General features: G+C 39.6%; 1 protein-coding gene across 3 annotated transcripts in view; it reads right to left on the bottom strand.

Moving 5' to 3' along the window:
• znf438 (zinc finger protein 438) overlaps positions 1-20,237 on the bottom strand; it is a 195,556-nt gene that overhangs the window by 59,257 nt on the left and 116,062 nt on the right. The window contains exons 1-2 of one of the 3 annotated variants that reach the window (XM_057824603.1): positions 19,047-19,158; positions 12,400-12,489 (exon numbers count right to left, since the gene is read on the bottom strand). The gene's annotated coding sequence lies outside the window, so the exon portion shown is untranslated. Of the gene's footprint in view, positions 1-12,399; positions 12,490-17,389; positions 19,008-19,046; positions 19,159-20,237 lie in introns of those variants that run through there. The other 2 variants (XM_057824605.1, XM_057824604.1) reach the window with 2 other exon arrangements.

The following is a 20,237-nucleotide window of genomic DNA, read 5'->3' as shown; positions in this document are numbered from 1 at the left end:
CACACACACCCCTCCTCTCTAGCAGGAAATGAGCAATCATTTAGTACTGACAGGTACATGCTGAACCATTGCTATCTCTACTCCGAAACCAACCAAATAATGGATTACAGCAGTTTAGTATTAACCTTAAGCCTCTTATGTATCGATGCTAGGTTTGTCAGTCTATATATTTTTGAGTGCAAAAGTGTGTTTTTCTGAGCAGGGCGACTCATGACGTGATGCGGTCCATAAATGAGAGACGGTACACTCTTGCATCTGCAGCCCTTTTTAAATCCGGCTCAAACATGAGGTGCTTTTCTGGTTGTGAAAAGCAGTAATTTAGAGGTCTCTGGTGAACTGTGGAAGGCTTAGGTGGTCATGCTGAATCTGGAGTGTACTTTGTGCCTTAATGCAATGCCAAGTAATAAGACAAGCTTGCAGTTGCCTATGACACAAAGTTGTTGAAGAGGGTGGCAGCACACACACCAGGAGAAGAAGAAAACACAATTTACAGGTTTAACAAAGTAAGACTTTTGTAGTAGTCAACTCCAAAGTGATCCCATTTTTAGTCAAATACTTTTACAATGGGACTGTAGCAGGGGTTAACGACAAGTGTTGTCATGTTGGTCTCAGCAATATATATATATATTTTTTGAAATTCAAGGTCAGATGCAGTCTTGTAGTGTGAATTTCTTTTTAGTCAAGTCAAGTCATTAGTCGGGTCAGGCATCGAGCATCAATGGTAGCCGGATCTAATTCTCCGATGCTCCCGGAATCGTTCAAATTTTAAAATTTCGATTGCATGTTTCGATGCCCTGACCGCCGAGCGGAAAAGAAGCCACATTAAGAGTGTGTTTGTGCATTTCAACTTGATTACAACCATGGACACAGTGCGGTGGAGCTCAAAAGTTTGGCTTAACTTCACAAAGAAAAATGACCAGTCACCTCAGTGCAACATTTGCAACACAGCTATATCATGCAAAGCTGGCTTCACGACCAATATGAGTAAACTCCTCCAGCTTCATGGAATACAAGTGCCGAGTAGTGCATAGCTGTGTGCCGCGTATTTGACGTGCTGCGCCGGAACTCTAACCAGTCAGAACCAGGTCAGTAAGACAATAAATTACGTCTGTCTTCTGCTGCCCCTGCGACCAGACCCCGGATTTAAGGGTGGGTGGATGGATGGGTGGATGGATGGCATAGTACAAGAATAACTCAAATCCTGCACTGCCAGACGTGTCCCCTGCTGAAGAAAGTACACGTCCAGGCCCGTCTGAGGTTCACTAGAGAGTATTTGGATGATCCAGAAGAGGACTTGGAGAATGTGTTATGGCCTGGACGTGTACTTTCTTCAGCGAGGGGACACGTCTGGCAGTGCAGGATTTGAGTCCCTGGCGGCGCATTGTGTTGCTGATAGTAGCCTTTGTTACTGTGGTCCCAGCTCTCTGTAGGTCATTCACTAGGTCCTCCCGTGTGGTCCTGGGATTTTTGCTCACCGTTCTTGTTATCATTTTGACGCCACGGGGTGAGGAGGGAGTTGAAAGTCCGTGTTGCCCAACGACAGCCTCAAAACATCACTGCTCTAGAGGAGATCTGCATGGAGGAATGGGCCAAAATACCAGCAACAGTGTGTGAAAAGCTTGTGAAGAGTTACAGAAAACGTTTGGCCTCCGTTATTGCCAACAAAGGGTACATGAAAAAGTATTGAGATGAGCTTTTGGTATTGACCAAATACTTATTTTCCACCATGATTTGCAAATAAATTCTTTAAAAATCAAACATTGTGATTTTCTACTTTTTTTTTTCCCACATTCTGTCTCTCATGGTTGAAGTTTACCCATGTTGACAATTACAGGCCTCTCTAATATTTTTAAGTGGGAGAACTTGCACAATTAGTGGTTGACTAAATACTTATTTGCCCCACTGTATGTTCACATGATCATTAAAAGTATTAATATTTAGTTTTTAGCCTCAGTCTTTTCTGATTTAAATGCAACAAAGGATTTGTAGTTTGCAACCGGATGATCATTCGCTGCAGCTTGATTCTCAACTGCGAAGCGCCTATCCGACAACCCATTTTTTACCTCCCAGTTTTGGCCACCAATCTTACATTTGGCTACTAGAATTTAACTGCACAAACAATGCGATATTTTTTCAATAGTGAAGATCACATTTTACCCCATTGCAAATGTAATTAGCCGTTCAATTCTAATCTAAGATGTCCACATACAAGAACTTGTAAACAAGCAGTGTGATCTGTTTAGCCCCTGACAGTCCTTTTCAAACATCTATGTTGTGCAGCCCCAGATGTCTCACTACTGCAAAACAAGCAGTGGGAAGAGCAACGCAGAAGACACAGAGCCTCAACGATGCCTCCTTTTCAATTAGAGAAGATTATCCCAGCCAGAGCGGGTCTTCCTGTGCTGTGATATGCTAGCTTGCCTCATATAGGACGGCCATGTGTCATGTCAAGATAAATTTAGAGAGGGGCGGAATTAAAGGTGATTGCACGAGGGGAGTTGCGGCTCCACATGAGTACACAACAGGCTTAATAGCAGGAGGTTACTCTGGCATCTATAAACTTTACAACCGACGAAAATGCATAGGGAGAGACACAGTTACACACTTACTACCCCTCACTACCTCACATAAATTAAAGCGATACCATCCAACAATTCCTTTCAATATACAGTAGATTTCCTTGGCAGGATTTAATCAAATCATAACACTAAACCAGGGTTAATTTCTGTAGGACCATGCATTAGATAAAGCACTTAGCCACATTCATTCATTCCTAAAAGACCAATGGAATACCACTGCCTTCATACCACTGCTTGCACGATTCACCTTTATGATAATGTTTGGATTAAGAAGACAAGCTTGTTGTGTAACTGAAGAAGGCTGGGCTTGAAGACAAAATGCAGCTAAAAAATAGTGAGGCTCGCTGTCTGACACTAACTCTGCATAACTTTCCAGAGAGTCTGTGCCATAGTTGGACCAACTCCACTGACCAGGGGCGTCTGTGGTTAAATCGCGCAAGTCTACAAGTCCAGAGGAGGCAAGCAGGCTCCACTACTGCTGACATGTAGCAACATTGCAGGGGAACGACTGAGTAATGGTAGGGTAACGTGATCCAGGACTCAAATGGAGTGGAAGCAACCAAGATGCTTAAATAATAGCTGTGGGAAGGAGAAAAGGAGACACAAATGTGTTTGCGAGACGGATATGTACGGAGATCAGAAGCTGAGGAAACATAGGGTGGAGTGATGATATAAATTAAAAGGTGTGCAGTATATATCAGAAAATACCTCATAACCTGGGATGCAAGAGAATGCCATTCTTGAATGTACAGCACCTCATTAAGTGGGAGGACCCTCAGTAGAATGACAAGGTGTGGCTTGGGTTTGATATTTTGTTAAACTGTATCAGATAGAGTAAATATCTAAAAGGTCCAAATTGAGTAATTTCAACTGATTTTGAGCGCTAACTGAAAAATTCTATCAGACACAAATTTTCGCTGATTAACAACCATTGATAATTAGAGGTAATACCTCTCAAGTTTTTTTGTATTTATTTATTTTTTAAGAATATACGGAAACCGATTCTGACATCACCATATATTAATTTGACTTTCTGATTGCAGCATAGACTGTACTCCCCGGGTTACGAAAGACTTCCGTTCTTAGGCTGGCGATGTAACCCGAATCTCTGCGTAAGTCGGAATTAACCCTTTAAGTACCTTTAAATACAAAATAACTGACCAAAACATGTATTTTACATCGTATTGATAAGATCAAGTAAAAAAAAAAAAAGGAGATACTTTGAGGTATGTTGTGTTAAATGCCCTTAATTAGGGCTTTAAAAATAAACTATTTGGGCTTTACTCGCAAGTGAGTCGCTTTGCTGAGAGAAAAGGGTGCGGTGGAAAAAGTAGGGATGCGACAGAGGGGGGATATCATGGCCGCTCAGGTTGCCTCTCTTAATGCGAGCCCGCAGTCCGAACTCAAAAAACGTGGATGGGGACCTGCAAGAGGAGTCGGTGCTGCAGGAGAAGTAGCAGTAGCGGCGGCAGCATGAGAACAAGGAATTGGGAAGTCCGAAAAAGGCGCATTGTCGGCGGCCAGGAAAGAACCGGAGGTAGGGGCGGGTGTCATGACTCTCCCAAGCCGAAAAGGGCGCTTCCCGGTAGAGGCGTGCGAAATTTCCGATTCTTAGATTATTCGCGATTCGGCCGTAGAAGATTCGAGAACGATTCACAAACATCCAAATTCAGATTATTGAATTATGCCAGGTAAAGCGGAAATTAAACACAGTCAGCACGGTCTTCGGGATGCAATGAGGAACAGACCGAGAGTAAATATCATGTTCAACTCATGCCGCTAGATAAAAAAAAAAAAACAGTAATACCTGACTGCGCTACAAACAGCGCCCAGTTGCTAGTTGCTATAAACATACGGCAACATACGGCTATGGTAGATATCACACATATGTGGAACTAGATGTGAAATAACAGACGATGGTGCCGTTAGAACATGTACGAAGAACTCTTCCCCTCACATCCACTCGCTCTCGCTATATAAGCTATATAATTGGCCGAGGAAATGCTGTCCCGTGAAATGCCTGTTTAAAAATGTTCCCGTTGTTACTTCTTGCGTTCGCTTAAAAGTGCTCATTTAAAAAGAAAAACCGATGGATGATACTACACACAGAGCGTACTATTAACAAATGCTAAAGTTGTATATTCATATAGCGAGAATAAGGAACGTCACTGACAAGCGCAGGCCCCCGCGAGTGGATAGTGAGGGGACTAGGATAGTGCGCCTACACCGGCGCTAGTAAACAGCCGCCATCTTAAAGCAGTAGACTTCTCTAGAAGGCTCTGTTGTAGCGAACCTAATTACTATTTATCTAAAACACCCCTAAATCGTCAAAATCTTCACTTGAATCTATCTTTAAATGATAGAACAGTTTTAAAACTCTGACATGTCGAAAGCAGACAGAAGGGAAATTATGGAATAACGGGAGCAATTTTAGCAACTTTAACAGTTGATTCACAACATTGTTGAATGCAGTTTAAAGCTGCTGATACAGAATGGGGATTTGAGGATTTTATTTACCGTTTTTAACTGGCAACTTGATACTAAAATAGTTTAGTTTAGCTTGAGAGGATTTTTGAACAATTTTGGAACTAATGTACAAAACATTAAAAGAGGGGTGGGGGGGGTTTGGATCTCTGAATCATAATCGAATCATTAGGTGCCCAAAGATTCCCACCTCTACTTCCTGGGCAGACACAAGAGAACCGGAGATGACAGCGGGTGGGACCTGACGCCATCAGGAACTGCAGGACGGAGGAGGCATGGCAAGAACCAGGTATTGTTTACGCGACTTAAATAAAAAAATAAATAAATAAATAAAAAATAAAAACGACTGCAAACAGAATGGCGGACGAGACTTCGGTGTCGTAAAGTCGAAATCACGTAAATCGGATAAGTTATAATCTGGGGACTACCTGGACTGTCATGACACCAAAGTCCATAATTAAATATCTGATGTAATTTTCCTTAAAACACAAGCCTGATAACACTTAACTTAGAAACAATATTCATTGGACTATTACTGAGCCACAAACTCTCTTTTCTATCCACCATATGGTCCTCATTCATTATTCAGACTTGAGATGTGCTTTCCTTGTTCTTCAACCATTCACTCATGACATATTTGGGCAGCACTTACCTCACAGGACACGTATAAGCAGTTTAGTATAAAACAAAAACGATGTTTTAAAGGGGCTAACTCAAACAGTTTTGGGCAATAGGCTTAAATCAGGGATGTCCAAAGCATACTCGCAAGCCACATCAGTCCCACAGGCTGGAGGCCACCCCACAAAAAATATTTATATGCACACAAATACTGGCCGTGATGTTGTCAAGGCTTGGGGAATTTGTAGATCAAGATTGTGAATCCAAAAAATATTCGAGGTCAATTTCGTTGATCAGCCGTGACATATTTAATCAATCAATTCGTGGAAATGCATACTGACTAGTTTTCCAGCTCGTGACCAGTCCATCAAACAAACTGAAAAACGACTATTTTAGTCCATAGTACTAACGAGTACTCTTTCGCGAGTCGAAACTAAATTACATTTAGATTTCTTATGCACGAAATGACTATTAAACTCCTGGTGTTGAAAAAAGCAACATGATTTCTGAGCATTATTAGATCTTTGTTGAATAATTTCTACTGAGACCTTCTTCAAAGCATAATGTTGAGTGGCGCCTGAAGAAAAAAAATAGTGTGTGTCTACGTTATAGTAATATGATCATAGTTATGATTGAGCGGAAACGTTAGACAAGCATCTAAGTTTCCTTTGACTGCTTCCACCCTCCTCATCTTGCCACAGAAACCACAGTGGAACTGCTTATAAGCCAAAGTCAACATCACGACTGGCTGTATGGCATGGATTTTGTTTACATAAGGTGCCATGTTTACATGCCAACCCTTTACTCATGTTCAGGGGGAAGGATGAAAAATATGACAACGTTACGCTTCCCCTTAAAAGTGAGAGCGATTTAAAGCGGTGAGCATGATAAACGAGGCTGTCACAGTCCAACTGTGACTGACTCCACTAAAGAGCTGAGAGCTGCACTGGGCCTGTGAAAACTCTTAAAAATGTGTCAGCTAACCAATTTTCCAAGTGAGCAGTAAGCTGCTCTGAAATGAATTATAAAGCTACACTCAAATTGTATGAATACTTCACAGATTATGATTTACTTAACCGTTATATTGTATACTAGAAAATAGTGCTGCAATGATTAATCGATTAGCTCAAGTAATTCGATTAGAAAAAAGATTTGAATAAAATTTTGATGCTTCGAGTATTCGTTTTATTGAAGTGGCGTTGTAGCGGTTTGTTTTGAAACTGTTTACATTTAGTTTTGTTGATTTGGGTGGATATATTCACCTTTAGTCGCGACAGTGAATATGACATAACTCATTTCACATGGCTGAAGACAGCTGCTCCCCGTTAAGACCAACATAAGCTAAATTTTTGTTTGAGCAAATGTTTTTCTTTTAATGCATTTGTAATTTAGTTTATTGGTGTATTTAGCTGTTTTTGTAAGAATATGTGTTTGAACTATTTGTTAAGAGCATCGTAAAATAAAATAAAAAAATAAATAAAAAACAGCATTTAAGTTAGCAGACTTTTACTATGCAAGTTAGCCGATTGTTTTTGTTGTACTTAGATCCTCATTTATTTATTCTTTTATACCATTCGTGGCTCAGCTAGTGTATTATAATTTTCTATGTTCCTTATCCCATTACTCGATTATTCGAACTAACTAGTTAATTGAAATCGATATCAGTTACCAGAAGGGATGTCCTGATCCGATCACATTTTTCAGAGGATCGGAACTGGGTGAAAAGGTTTTATTATTAAATGAAAAAAAAATTAATAAATGTTGTGCTGGCTAGAATCACTAGTGTTTTGAGACAGTTGACATTTTACAGTAAGTTACTGCGACTATGTGGTCATGATAATTCACTGCATCGTCTAACGCAGTTTGGATCACATGCTCATTCACAATACACAGCCTGTCAGTCGTATTGATGCTTTTGAGTGCTTTCTGTTATGATCTATCATCCAGTACTCATCATTGAAGACAACTGCTTTGAAAAGCAGAAAAAATTTCATTTTTCTGATGATTAATACACTACATTTTTTATCTGCCAAAAAGTTTGGTTTGTGCTGTTTTGCAAAATTATATCATTGATCAAATTGCATTGTGCACCTAAGAAATGTAATTTGCAATCAAAAGTCAATATTTGTGTGATTAGTTTGTAAAATTTGTTGTAGGACTTCATAATTTCTTAAAGTGATCCTCGATCTTTAAGGCAAGTAATTCTTAAAAGATAAATGTTAGCATGAGTTATAATAATTTGATATTAAAACCCCTCTTAATGTTTTCGTTTTAATCAAGTTTGTAAAATTATTTTAAGTGATTGGTCGCCATTCTTGTTACGTCGCAGTGCTCAGCTCAGCTCTCGCAAATTGTCCCTCGGGTAAGACGCGCGACGATGTCAGGGCCGGCCGGCCGGCGGGCAGGCAGACGGACGGAGGCCGATGAGAGCCCGGCTTTTTCTGTGCACGCAGATATCAGTTTTCTACAGAGCCAGGCCCAGACACAAGCTCAAGATTGTCAAGGTATATATGCACGCAAAAAGACATTTGCAAATGTACCCAAACCAAAACACAGAAACTAAAAGATAAGAGAAACGGACGCACAGACAGACGGTTATTTTGAAATGACCAAGACTATTTTGCTCCAAAAGACTAAGACCAAAAACAACACCGATACACCGCAAAAGCACGCATACTCTGACCGACGGCCAAAAAGCATTAGAGGCATAAAACAGAGAGCGATTTTGAAGCGGGCGGGGGCCGCAGTCCCTGCAGAATATCGGCGCGGTGGTGGCCATGACGGGCGACGGCGTCAACGACGCGGTGGCACTGGCGGCCGACATCGGCGTGGCCATGGGCTGCACAGGGACCGACGTGTGCAAGGAGGCCGCCGACATGATCCTGGTGGACGATGACTTCAACACCATCATGTGAGCGGCGCCCCGGCCCGTTTGTTTCTATTCAGAAGGAGATTGACGAGTTATGTATTTTTAAATTTTTTTTGCCCCTAACCAAGGTCGGCCATCGAGGAGGGAAAAGGAATCTACAACAACATCAAGAACTTTGTGCGCTTCCAACTCAGCACGTAAGTCGTGACGCCCCTCGGATTTGTTAGCTTTCTCCAAGTTTCTCGTCACCGGGCCCATAGCCGAAATTCCAGCGTGTCAATTGTTAGCTTTCCCAACATGTCGTCGGTTCTGCCCTTCCTATTTGAACCAGATCTGAAAAGTGAAGAGCAGGATAGCACTGTCGGTCGTTCACAAGACGAGCAGCAGGGCAAAATGCGGTGCAGCAAATACCTGATAAGACAAAAGTTGGGCAAAACTGGTGATGCACTCGCGCAAGTGCGTCTCAATGACAACGGAGTGAGAGCGTGTATGCTGTTGACAACTCCGGTTTTTGTTAGCAGATATTCAAGGTAAGCTATTAATATATTTCAGGCGCGGTGAGACCGTTGGATCCAGAAAATAGACAGATCTTTTATTTGACTGAGGATCCAGGAAAAATGTTCGGGCGCCAGTTGTAATGAGTGGTGGGTAGGATACGTGCATAAAGGGACCAAAAAGGGGAGAAGCTTCCACTTATGCACATTTATTCACAAAAAATAATAATTCCACCTTGACCACTCCCCTTGTTTCCATTTGACTGGAAATTGCACCCAAAAGCAGCACATCATAGCATTTTACCTCATGACTTTAGGCAACAATAAGCAATTGATGTACATGCTACACATTTGGAAACATCCCATTTATGTCATCACTGCAAGTCCGCAAAACATGGCGCCAATTTTTGGTCAAAATATGTACTAAGTATTATAAAATATTGCCATTGATTTAACATTTTATGTGTTTCTAACAACATATTTGAGTACAAGAGAACAATTGTGGTTTATTAGAGCCTACATGTATTTATGGTAGAGGATCCCTTTAAAGAAAGGACCAAAACTCAGAGTACCTGGCCTAAAACTATTCTGGAAAAAGATTGGATTCCTTGTGGTTTGCGTTCCTCTCTGCCAAGAAAACTCAAATCCGAGCGAAATGATCTGCAGACTTTGGTTAGACCTGGGTTTCATTTTAAGCATCTAAAATGAATTGAAGCTTCTCGAGTGAGTATATTTTGTGTGTGTGTGTGTGTGTGTGTGGGGGGGGGGGGGGGGTCACTAGTATTTCCAAACTTTGACAAAGCCAATGACGCCGTTTCAATAATTAGGAAAAATCTCACAGGGCACCAAAATAAAACGACATGTTTGACAATTTTATGGTCATACAATCCCTAGCATAAAGTATGGAGTCACCTGTCTCTGACGAGCACTTACTCAGACATTTTATCATGTAGAACAAACTCAGATAAAAAGCTTGAAAAAATTAATTAGTTCAAAAGTGCTTTATGAACACCAAAAGAAACAAAAAACATTGTGGTGGCCAGTAAATGTTACTTTTATAGCGCAAATGCAGGGAAATATATATGGAATTACCGGTACTCCATTCTGAGGGGGGGGAAATGGAATCATGAGAAACAAACAACGAAATAACAATCAAAACACATCTCTAGTATTTAGTAGCACCACCTCTGGCTTTTATGACGGCTTGCAGTCTCTTAGGTTGGACTTGATGAGTATTCTCATCAATTTGGTGCCAACTCTCTTTGATTGCAGTTGCCAGATCATCCTTGCAGGTCTAAGCCTGGCTGTGGGCCATTCTTTTTTTCAATTTCCACCACAGGTTTTCAATAGGGTTGAGATCTGGGCTATTTGCAGGCCATGACATTGACTGGATGAGTTTTTCTCCAAGGAATGCTTTAACAGTTTTAGCCCTGTGGCATGATGCATTGTCATCTTAGAAAATGTCAAACATATTTTCAATTGAAGGGATAAGAAAACTGTCTAAAATTTCAATCTAAACTTGTGCATTTATTGAAGATTTTACCACAGCCATCTCCCAAGTGCCTCTGCCTGACATGCAGCCCCATATCATCAAGGACTGAGGGCACTTTGATGTTTTCTTCAGGCAGTCATCTTTGCAAATCTCACTGGAACAGCACCAAACAAAAGTTCCAGCATCTCCACCTTGCAAAGAGTCAAGAATCTGCATTGGACAATTGAAAATATGTTTGTCATTTTTTCCAAGATGACAATGCATCAAGCCACAGAGTTAAAACTGTTAAAGCATTCCTTGAAGAAAGACTCATCCAGTCAATGCCATGGCCTGCAAATAGTCCAGATTTCAACCTTATTGAAAAAATGGTCCACAGCAAGGCTCAGACTTCCTGTTGGCACCAAATTGATGAAGAATACTCATCAAGTCAATGCCTCAGAGAATGCAAGCTGTCATAAAAGCCAGAGGTGGTGCTACTAAATACTAATGATGTGTTTTGATTCTCATTTCTTAGTTTGTTTCTCATGATTCCATATATTTTTCCTCAGAATGGAGTGATTCCATATATATATTTCTCTGCACTTGCTCTATAAAAGTAACAATTACCACAATGTTTTTATTCATTTCTTTTCGTGCATCTAAATGCTAAAGAGTTACACTCTTGAAATAATTCATCATTTTTTCAAGCTTTTTATCGGAATTGGTTCTACATGATAAAATGTCTGAGTGAGCACTCGTCCAAGACTGGTGTTTCCAAACTTTTTGCCAGGGGTTTTACCTGCTTTTCATCAGAGTCAAAAAGTTTGCTTAACCTCCAATTAATAGACATTCAAACAAAGCAACAAGAACACTATATACACGTGCAAAGCTGACTAACAGTGGATTGACATGACCCAACTGCCAGTGCTTCACAGGAAAAAAAGAATTAGTAGGGGCAAGTAAGGGGTAAATGCAAAATATCATTTTGGGCAATCTGCGATGACAACTAGACATTGAAATGGCAAAAGCTTATTAAAAAAAAATTGCAGGTCTGAAAGGGTGCGAAATGAAAACTTCCTGCAAAGAGTTGCAGCATGTGGGATTTGTTGACCTTTACAGCTCGTTATGTGACAAAACCTGGCTTCCTGGCAGTGATGAAAATAATATTTTGTACCTGGAAAGGAAAACCAAAACCCCCTCTGGAATATACACCACAGTGAGAGCTATTTCCAGTTTCAGTATGTTGGCCCTGGTTGGAGGGGAATTTCTCCTTCATCCCTCCTCCGCACAACACATCATCACTATATCACAGCTGATCATTACCATCTAGGATGTGTACATGAATACACAACAAATATTCTCACAGAAAAAATATGTTTAGGCCTTGCAGTAACTGGAAACAAAACCCGATTTCTACTCAACTGATTGCGAGAAACATCCATGCTGACATACTGCAAGCTCAGAAATTCCAACCGTGGCTGATCAGGCAGAAAGCTTCCAGTCACCAATCGATTAGGAAAGTGATACAGCAGATGGCTTGTCCACAAAATAATTTGTTTCACATATATATCTGAAAAAGAGCCAACGAATACTGTAGAGAGGGCAGTCACTTCAAAAGACAAACTTGGAAGTTGATCGCACAAATTCCTTTACATCAACTGTGGGCTTAACAAAATAACCACATGACATATACATATTACGAAGAACATCACAATTTGACAAGCCTGTCAGTGCTTTTACATGCAGAATAAATTGGATTGTTTACATTTCTTCAAGTTAAAAAACAACAACAGCAAAAAAAATGCTATTATGTTTTACGCTTTGTGTACTGGATGTTTCTGCTATTATGCAGCAACATTTGGCAAAAAAAAAAAAATCACATACCTGTCTGGCTAAGAATCAGGCTACAAAATCCATGAATCTGTGCCCACATCAGTAGAGCAGGTTTTCAGAGCTGCAGGCTTTAAAACCACCCTGTACAAAAAAAAAAAAAAAAAGTGAAATAACTCAAAAAATACAAACTCTGCTCAAATATGTAATCTGGTCATTTCTGCGAGGTTTAAAATGAAACTTAGTAGATCAAAACTGGCACACCATTTCATATTGTTTACACCGAGAAAACACATTCATTATTTTGTAACAGGAGACATGTTACCACATCTGCGTTTTAAATGAGCTGTCTCTTTTGTACACAGAAATAGCCCAGATAATTTACATCACCACATCAGACAGTGCCAGTTAAAAGCAGTAAAGTTGAAATACTTGCAGTAATTTAATACCTTGAGAGGAACAAAATTCAAATTTCAAATAATCTCCAATGCTAGCACAATAAAACAGATAGCATAAGGCAGACTGTTAAAATCACTCATTTCTTTTACCAACATGTGTGACCTTTCAGCTTATCTATTCAATATCCATTGCGGGTTCTTTGTATCATTAGGTACGACAAACATTGTGATATAATGATAATATAACAGACTAACTCAGGGGTTGGGAATCTATGGCTCACGAGCCAGAGGTGGCTCTTTTGACAGCTGCATCTGGCTCGATATCAATTTATTTATCTATCAATCGCATAGGCAACACAGATGAGGCAGAGACATTGTTCAAGTGGGGTTGCCGTATTTTGCTGTCGAAAATAGCGGCCGATATGCTCATGTGCGTGAGATCAAGACGTAAACTTCCCTCGTTTTCAGTTTCGTTTTTTGCGTTGTCCGCTTATTTGAGAAAACCTTTTGAGAAGATGGCAAAAAGAAAAAAAGACGAGGCGTACCATACTTTTCAGCAGGAATTGACAGGGTAAAGACAAGAAAATTAAACGGATAAAAGACATGCATCTGTCGGCAAGAACTGTTCACGATCGTACCATCGTGATGTCCAAGCAAACTGAGGCAACGCAAGTGAAGGAGATAAATGCAGCACTGTTTTTTTGTCTCGCTTTGGATGAGTCAACAGATATAAGCAATGTATCCCAGTTCAGCGTGATTGCAAGGTTTTGGCTAGGAGTGGGAACCTCTTGTTACCTCACAGTACGATACGCAATACAAAGCTCACGATAATGATGATATGACGATATGGCGATACATTGGTCAGGCGATCATTCTAGGATATTCTACAAACAACTAATAAACAGAAAAAAAAGCTTTTGCTGTGAATTGGAATGAGTTCATCACTAGTAGACGTCCAATCCATTTGAATTGGGAGGGTGGCAGCGAATGAACGTTCATTCGCTGCCATCCCTTCCACTTCAAACGGATTGAACGGCAATTGGGAGGGTGGCAGCGAATGAACGTTCATTGGTTGCCTTCCCTTCCACTTCAAACGGATTGAACGTCTATGGCCGTCAGCAGTGTTGTTAATAACGGCGTTACAATATAACGGCGTTACTAACGGCGTTATTTTTTTCAGTAATTAGTAATCTAATTAATTACTTTTCTCATCTTGGCAACGCCGTTACCGTTACTGAGGCGGGAAAGGCGTGCGTTACTATGCGTTACTAAGTTGGTTGAATAAAAAAAAGTCTGAGAGAAATGGACTCACGGGGACGAGAGCAGGGCAGGAGTGGGGAAGACGCCGCTGCAACCGCGATGCTAGGTGGCTCCAATAATACCTGACTGCAGCCATAGCCGACAAACTACGCCCACATGACACGGTAGATATCATATTATAGAACTAGATGCAAATGACAGACACTGCTGCACTGCCAACATGTTTTAAGGACTACATGCGTTTGTAAACAGCCGCCATCTTAAAGCAGTAGACCTCTCAGGAAGGCCCTGATGTAGAGATCCTTCCTAGCGAACCTAAGTAATTTTTTAAAATCTAAAATGCTCCTAAATCGGCAAAATCTTAACTTAAATCTATCTTTAAATGATGAAACAGTTTTAAAACTTACACATGTTTAAAGTAGACAGAAGGGAACTAATGCAATAACGGGAGAAATTTTAACAACTTTAACGATTGATTCACAACTTGAAATGACTTCCACACATAGCAAAGGTTACTAGCTAGTTATCGCAATACCCTTGTGTCTAGTTAAGTGGAGGGTAAAGAATTGGGCTAGGGCCAATTGTCCCCCAAACACTTTAAGCTTCACATTGTGTGACCTGTGTGTGTGTGTTTTTTTTTTTTTTTTTTTTTTTTTTGAGAAAAAAAAAAATAATATCACTAGTTACTTTGCCAAGTAACTAATTACTCTTACATTCAGGTAACTGAGTTGCTAACGCAATTACTTTTTGGGAGAAGTAATTTGTAACTGTAATTAATTACTTTTTTAAAGTAAAATTAACAACACTGCATGGCACTAAATGCGTTAGTAGATAGCCGCCATCTTAAAGCAGTAGACTTTTTAGGACGGCTCTGTTGTAGAGAACCTTCCTAGCGAATCTAAGTAACATTTTATCTAAAATACTTCTAAATCGGCAAAATCTTGACTTGAATCTATCTTTAAATGATGAAACAGTTTTAAAACTTTCATATGTCAAAAGTAGAGAGAAGGGAACAAATGCAATAATGGGAGCAATTTTAACAACTTTTTACAGTTGATTCAGGGTAAAGGGTAAATTAGGGTAAAGAATTGGGCTCGGGCCAATTGTACCAAAAACCTTCACAAAAAAATTCACATAGTGTGGCCAATGTTTTTTTTGTTTGTTTGTTTGTTTGTTTTTTTTGAGGGGAAAAAAAAAAAAGTAATTATCACCAATTACTTTGCCAAGTAACTAATTACTCTTACATTCAGGTAATTAAGTTACTAACGCAATTACTTTTTGGGAGAAGTAATTTGTAACTATAATTAATTACTTTTTTTCAGTAAGATTAACAACACTGGCCGTCAGTGACAGCCAATGCCAGGCAGTGAGGTAATTTTGGGCCATTTAAGGTCATTTACCTGTTGATTTTCAGTTACTTCCTGTTTATTTGGGGGTATTTTATGGGTCACTTCCTGTTTATTTTGAGTTACAGAACAGGACGTGGCCTAGAAATCACACAAATGAATAGGCAGTGACTCAAACTCAACAGGAAAGACCTGTAAATGTCCTAAAATGAACCGCAAATGACCTGTAAATGCCCTGAAAATCAAACAGAATAACTGTGAATGGTCTGGTTTCGAATGAACAAATGTGCCCAATCAAAATGGAATGGGCGTCAAGCACAGTCAATGCAGCCTTAGAGTTCAATGAGACACTATTATGGTGGAAGATTTTGGTCGCAACTTGTTGGTTCCTTATTTTTTTAAACATTGACACCTTTTTAAAACAATATCTCGATTCTTGGCAGGAGCATATACAGTAGATAACCTTTTGGGATACAAAGTATCACGATATACCACCATTTCGATTTTTTGTTTTGACTATAAAAGGGATAACAAGAGGGGAGGATTTATTCAAGTCCTTCACGGAGTTCGCTAAAAAAAAAAAAAAAAAAAAATCTACCGATGAATAAACTTGTTTCGGTGTGCACTGATGGTGCTCCGTGCATGGTGGGGAAAAACAGGATTCATGGCGCTTCTTCATGAACATGAAAAAAGACGCATCTTAAGTTTCTCAATGCTTGCATGAAGCTTAACCTATACAAGTATCAACCAGACTACAAAACAATCAGCAAAACCACGCAGCACCAGAAATCACAATGTGTGTAATGTTAAGAAATACTCATCATTAATTAGGAGCAGCATAACATTTTTATTTAAAAAAAGTCAGAGACTTATTGTACTTAAGAAAGTGTTGAAATTACATAAAATGCACACTTACTTGTTTTTTTAGTTTTAAACCTATTGTATGGCTCTCACGGAGTTATACGTAAAAATATGTGGTGTTCATGGCTCTCTGGGCCAAAAAGGTTCCCGTCCCCAGTCTAACTTGTCAATTAAAGAAATAAAAATTAGGATATCAAGCATTTTATTTGTTTCTGCTTACATTTGGGAGGAGCTTTGCATAGACTGAATATTATCTGACTGGACATACATCACCAATTCTGGTACACCTACAAAATATTGCCAAAATGTAACACAAAAAATGACATTTTCCCACTGAACATCAGATCAGTTTAGTAAAGTGGACAATTTTCGACATCTCAGTAGAAAGACAGACCAAAAACAAAAAAAAACATTTATGCTGGGTTTTTTGTGTTTAAATTGGAAATGGCTAAGTAAAATGAGTAAAATGAACATGCATTGTAACAACTGATTGCAAACCACATCAGTTGAAACTGAAAAAACAACAGATCAAATTGTTTCAAGTAGGGCTGCAGCTATCGAATATTTTAGTAGTCGATTAATCGATGGACTAGTTAGTTCGAATAATCGAGTAATCGGATAAGGAACATGAAAAATTAAAATACCTGAGCTGAGCCTCAAACAGTATAAATTTTAAAAAATGAGGATCTATGTTAAACAAAAGAACAATTGGCTAACTTACATAGAAAAAGTCCACTAGCTTAACTCATTCACTCCCAGCCATTTTCACCGGAGCAAGGCCCTTCGCTCCCGGCCATTTTACTGGATTTTGACTGATTTTGCACGGCCCACAAAAAATTCTGTTCTATTGCTATATAAACATGGAACCCACCAAAAGAAAGATTAGACTCTCTTCTTTCAGCAGAAAAAAAAAGTAAGTTCATACGTTATTTCATTCTTTAGAAATCAGCATTAGAAAATAGCTTAGTTTGAGCATTTTTCCAATTTCTGATGAAAAAATGGAGAAAATGAGCTTTTTGTAAACGCAAAAATGTCAAACATAATTTTGACTTTAACACGGCTATTTTTAGCTTCAGTGACATCCCAAACATCTGAATAATGTTTTCCTTTTACAAAATAACATGAACAACCAGCCAAATAGAGCTTTTCATAGCAAAGTAACAATTTATTCACACTTACCTAACTGAGAGATGACGTTTGGTGGCTGCGACAGCGGTTAAACTTTTCCCTCATTGCCGACTGTCTCGTAAAGATGGATTTTTTTTAAAGTCTTTTTTTGTGGTGACCACTGTCTCGTTCACCAGGGGAACTTATGTTCCTGGGGGGGAACTGGTTTGGCCGTGCGCGTTTCCGTGCAGGACCCTCGAGCGTGCGGTGGACATGAGCAGCAAGCTGCGGAGGGGCTCTGCTAGCTTCCCTAATAAAGTTGTACTGTTTGAATTGAGTTGTGGGCTCTTAACAAATGCGCTACTGCCCTCAAGTGGCCAGTTTTATTGCTTTAAAATGGGTTTTGAGGCTTGTTTTTTGTTTTGGCGATAGATCGAAAGCTCTAGATGCTTCATGTACAAAAAAACGCAAAAGACGTATAAATACGTAATCGGGACACTGAAGCATTTGGAAATAGAACGTATTTATACGGTTCCGGGAGCAAATGAGTTAAATGCTATAAAATGCTAAAGTTTTTTTTTTTTTTTACAATGCGCTAAACAAATGGTTCAGACACATATTAGCACAAAAAAGGCTAACTTAACAGGGAGCAGTTGGATTCAGCCATGTGAAAAGAGGCAGACCGGAGGGCAGTGTATCCACCCTAATCAACAAAACTAAATGCAAACACTTTCAAAATAAACCATTCCAACGCCACTTCAATTAAACGAACACTCGAGGCAACAAAATTTAATTCGAATATTTTTTTCTAATACTCGAGTTAATCGATTAATCTTTGCAGCACTAGTTTCAAGGATTGGATTACTGTATTCCCATTTTACTTGGTTTCAAATTGATTCGATAAAAGTAAATTACGCTTGATCAGAAGAGAGTTTTCAACTCATAAGTCATGATACTGATGTATCATCCTGTGTCATGACTCATGAGGCAGGGGGTCAATTCATTTTAGTGACTTTGTGAAACATGAATAGAAGTAAACTTCACTGTTTAGTGTAAAAATTAGCTTCATTTCTCTTTGGGTTATAGATAAATAAAAACCTACATCCCATAAACGTGTTGCAATACCCTGCTGCAAGAACAGCTAATAATAGACAATTATGCGTGCATTCTACAAAGCATTTGGGGGCGGGGGGCAGAAGGGGCCTCTTTGAATAATACAGTAATTTAAAAATCTGCAAACAATAACAAAGTAGACCTTATCACTGAATCTGCGCTGCAGACACAACAGGGTCGAGTTCTACGCACAAGGTTTGCTGCATCATGAGGTTGAGATCAATGTCTGCAAACCCCTTCCAGTTGGTTTGTGACATTACTTGATTACTTGAATTCCTCATTTAAGTGACCTTTTTTTGGCGTCGCATTGCCTTGGCTTAGCACGGGCCTGTGTGCACTGACTGTACAAAATTTGACAGATCTTACGATAGCGTCAATCAAAAAGGTTGTAGTGTGTGCAAATTTCAGATCACTTTTCTAGTATGGCATATTAATGTTTTTCAACTTTGACAGTATCATACAATCTGTAAATGAAGACCTAATGCAGATATTCGCGCTAGTATGTGTCCAGGCTATGGTGACAACAGTGCAAACTAAGCCCTGTTTGGCTTCGTTGACGTGACTCAAAAGCAGCCGGCTCCATTCAACAGTTGAATTGCCTCGAATTATGTCTCACCTGGATCTCCAGCGAACTGGAGGTTGCACCTTCACTCTATAGACGAGGACATATTCGAAAATACGCGAGGAAATCGTCGATTCTCATTTCTGTTTAGCTGCAGCCATTTTGGGTCAAACCATCCATAAAATCATGAGGGGTAATAAATTTGTTGGCGATAATTTCTATCACAAATTCGTCGTATTAAATGATAGAGCATATATTTTAGTTATTTGAATGTCTTCTAATATACACATGTTGATCATCTTTGTAAAATTACTTAGAATTTAGTGATTCTTTTTTAGACACATTTGTTTGAGAATACCTCACATGGTGAGGAATAGTACAGCCCGGCTGCTCATATCTGCTGTCAATGCAGCCAATAAGATCAACTGCCAAATAAACGAAAGCAGTGTTTCACTCACTGTCTGGCATGCAGTTGTGAAGAGCTCAGATGTGCAAGTAAATTTATCGATTGTGACGTTATTTTTGTATGTGCCCAAGGCAAATCCCGTCGGGGGGGGGGGGGCACTACCATGTTAATGTCAATCATAATCACCAAGTAAAAAAGTGAGTTAAAGAAGCTTCTCCTTTTTTATATATTGTACAATTTAACCAGTCAATTACAACTTTGTGATGTAAAACACTTGCGTCACACAAAACTTAATTTCTATTTCTTTCTAAACAAAACAAAAAATGTTTTACACACATTGCTGCCCGGTAGCGATGGGCATCATTTACCTTCTCGTAAACATGTTCTGTTTTACTTGAGAAAACAAACAAAATGCATTAATTATAGGAGGATTTAAGATGAAATTTTTAAAAAGGGGGGTGGGGCAAGCACATTTAAGAGGGGGGTTAGTAAAATGATCGCTAATCAACAAAAAGTCCACGTTCACATTCTCACCTATTGACATCATTTGCACTCTTCTGTTAAACTTAGACATGTGCCGATTACCGATGGCAAGGTATACAGTGGTATGAAAACGTCAAGGTCTCAAAACCGCAAAAAATTACCGTCATCCCGTCTCTAAGGTATGAACTAATTTTTATGTCCCAAAAACGCATGGAAAATCCCTCGCCTGCAGCTGCAAGGCTCAACCCTCCTCCACCGGTTGTTGCTCAGTGTCAGTGAGTCAGCTGTGCTACACGATGGCTGGTGGAGGTGAAACTTTTTTCCCTCATCGAAGAAAATGAAATCGCTGGTTTGGG

Source organism: Corythoichthys intestinalis, chromosome 20 (genome assembly GCF_030265065.1).
Source record: "Corythoichthys intestinalis isolate RoL2023-P3 chromosome 20, ASM3026506v1, whole genome shotgun sequence".
NCBI lineage: Eukaryota > Metazoa > Chordata > Actinopteri > Syngnathiformes > Syngnathidae > Corythoichthys > Corythoichthys intestinalis.
Note: the sequence above shows the minus strand (reverse complement) of the source record. Positions and strands in the feature narration are given on the sequence as shown.